The following is a 3,030-nucleotide window of genomic DNA, read 5'->3' on the forward strand; positions in this document are numbered from 1 at the left end:
GTTTCAGCGCCAGAATAATATACATGCCCTCATGAATAGTAATGACAGCTAATGAATAATAACGAAAAAGCATTATGTCACTTTCCTCCCTCCTTATAAGTTCACGTGTTCACTCACGTGAGTAATGATGTAGCAATGTCTGTGTGTGTGTGTGTGTGTGTGTGTCTGTCTGACTGTCTGTCTGTCTCTTTACGCAATAACTCAAAAACGCCTGAAAGGGTTCAAGTCAGATTTGGTAGACAAGTACTACATGCCAATTGCAAGAATTAATTAGATTTTGGTTGATGTGGCTTGCATATCAATGAAGTTATGAAACATTTTTCATATAATGGTTTCCTATGGATATAGTAATGACAATGTCGTCATATATCAAGATATACTGCACAAAACTTCATGAAACTTTTCACCCATGACATTCTCAGAACATTTTGATGATACTGAGAGTGTCATGTCAATTACATGTTCATTTGCATATTTAATCAACTTGTGCAATTAGTGATATTACTCCGACATTCCTACACAAAATTTGATTATACCTACTACAAATATCTAATTTTACTAAGAAGCATTGAGTAGAACAAATATAATAAACAGCTCATTTGCATATAAAATATAGTTTCGTAATTAGTCATATAAGAACCAAATTTGACGTTATCTGCTGCAGATACTCAACTGAAAGATATCTGAATGTGTTGTGAAGCATTTAATAGTGTGAAGTTAATTCAGGATTAATTTTGCATATGTACCCCAGGTAGTTAAACTGTCAGTCAACTAAACCTGGACCCAAGTTCATATTATCCAATTAACAACAAAAGGAAAGAATGATTATCGTACAATTTGCGTTGCAGTTTATGTTGACGTTTATTTTACTACACACTAAGGATGATAAAAAGTCTACTATGTTTAGCCGGCAATACTGATTAAACAAACAGAAACTCTAGACACGCTCCTATCCAAGTTCATATCAATTACAGTATTCACTCAATAGACACTCTCCAGAATTGTTCAGAGTCCACGTCGATCCTGTTGCTACGGTTACGAATTCTTGATGTAACCTCTTCCAGTTCGGGTGGGAAACTGATTCACACAAAACGTCTTCCAGACTTTTCTCCTTTCAGATTATCTCATTAGCAATCCAAATGCTTCCATTGATGGGTTGGTATGTAGGGAAACTATAAGTTCATAAGCCATGCAAAAAGAGAAGAGCACTTACAACTTACATAAGCTCTTTGAGTCAGCAGATCGTGATATCAACTGGATCTTAATCCATGGCATGGCAATGCCATTCTAGTCACTTTATGTCAAGGTGAACAAGTTTATTTTTTGTCGAACTATTGGTATTCAAAAATCAAAACAGAAAGTACAATACTACTAAATCAATCAATCTATTACTATGGAAGTTTGAGATTCAGAATGACTCACAGTCCAATTGGGAAAGCACATGGCCCCTCCGATCTGCCTCACAATTGGTGTGGTCTCTGACTTAAAAAAATACATCATGAATACACGTTACAAATCCAGCTTTGCAACAAATGTGAAAACCTACCTAGAAGTTCATAAGCCATACAAAAAGACCAACCGCGTCGTCTTGGTTACTGGCAAGAAGAACTAATCCCTTAGACCGAGTCTCTGCCTGCACAACCACACCACTCAACGCAGTATCTGTCTGCTCGCAGTGCATTGTGGGAGATAACGGCAATCAGGGAATTCCATCGGATTACTTAACTGTCAGATTGGATGGAAGATCAATCATGTGACTTACATCGTAACCAGGGTTACACATATTTTACTGAAGTTTGCAATTAGTGATATAACTCTGAAATGAGGGCATTACATTAGGATAAAGCTGCCACAAAATTAATCTTACAAATATCTGAATGTCGTGTGAAGCACTACTTTTGCGTTATTCTACGACTCATTCACTGCATGAATTTAAAATTATTGGTTTTATATTCTTTCACTGCATAAATTTAAAATTTTCGTTTATATATTGATGTTAAGTGATTTTCTGAAAAAAACAGTGATCTATTATTGTACAGTTGTAGAAAATCAAGTATGTTGAGCCCAACTATTTTCTTTAATATTTAATTATTTTTATATGCCTGAATTCAAAATTCCCTGATACTGTCAAGTCTCATGGTCCGCCGTGTGTTGCTCTCTTGCATGATCTTGTGTACAGGTGCGTTTCACTGTCATGACGTCATTTTACCCAAATTCTTCTTCGACTACGTGAGAGTCAGAGGCAATGAAACTGCCTGTGGGTACCAGCAGGGCAGTAGCTGTATTAACTTTGATAATTTTGTCAGTAGTACTAGTTTTGTTTAGTTCATACATTTGCATCCTTGTTCTACTTGCACAGCATGTTGAACTATTCAGTATTCAGCTTCAGCTTGCCAAGGCAACCCCTGTATGTGTACCGTGCATTGTGTAATTGATAAATGACTTTCAGTTAGGGCTCTAGTTTAATTATCATGAATATTTATACATACAAGCTTTGTCGAAAAACTGAACATTGTGTGCTTCAGCATGCTGTAGGTAAACAGCAAGAAAATGTATTTGATACATTGCAGAGAAATATTGAAAGACATTATAACCTAGTTGTTTACGACAATTCTATGCCATTCATTCATTTTTAGATTTGTTCGACATAAAAGTCATTCGTTTTTATCACTAACATTATAACCATTTGATGAATAAAAAATATTCATTATTCCATTCAAAAACCAGCCAACCTTGAAATCGGAAAATGTTCAAAATAATAGTGAACACAAATACTTCAGCCCCCCCCCCCCCCACGCAACAACCCAACATTTTCGAACCCCTTAGAAGTCCACCAGCCCCAGGATTTGTGAATGCAACCTAAACGGAAAATAATATGAATCCTGAATGGTGATCAGCATTTATGCTGAATGAACACTTCTCTATCATGCAACTTACGACTGCTTGACAAGCTAAAGGTGAACCAAATCAATATTTTAATCTTGGGTAAACAAATTAATTAAAATTGAATAAATATCTGTGTTGAGTACA

General features: G+C 35.8%; 1 long non-coding RNA gene across 1 annotated transcript; it reads right to left on the minus strand.

The window, feature by feature from the left end:
• Window positions 1-842: 842 nt before the first annotated feature.
• Window positions 843-1,648, minus strand: LOC139127272 (uncharacterized). The gene is made up of 2 exons (XR_011550965.1): window positions 1,547-1,648; window positions 843-1,172 (listed from the first exon to the last, which is right to left on the minus strand). It is a non-coding gene; the product is annotated as an uncharacterized lncRNA (long non-coding RNA).
• Between the last annotated feature and the right edge of the window lie 1,382 nt (window positions 1,649-3,030).

This window comes from Ptychodera flava, unplaced genomic scaffold (assembly GCF_041260155.1).
Source record: "Ptychodera flava strain L36383 unplaced genomic scaffold, AS_Pfla_20210202 Scaffold_30__1_contigs__length_3116999_pilon, whole genome shotgun sequence".
NCBI lineage: Eukaryota > Metazoa > Hemichordata > Enteropneusta > Ptychoderidae > Ptychodera > Ptychodera flava.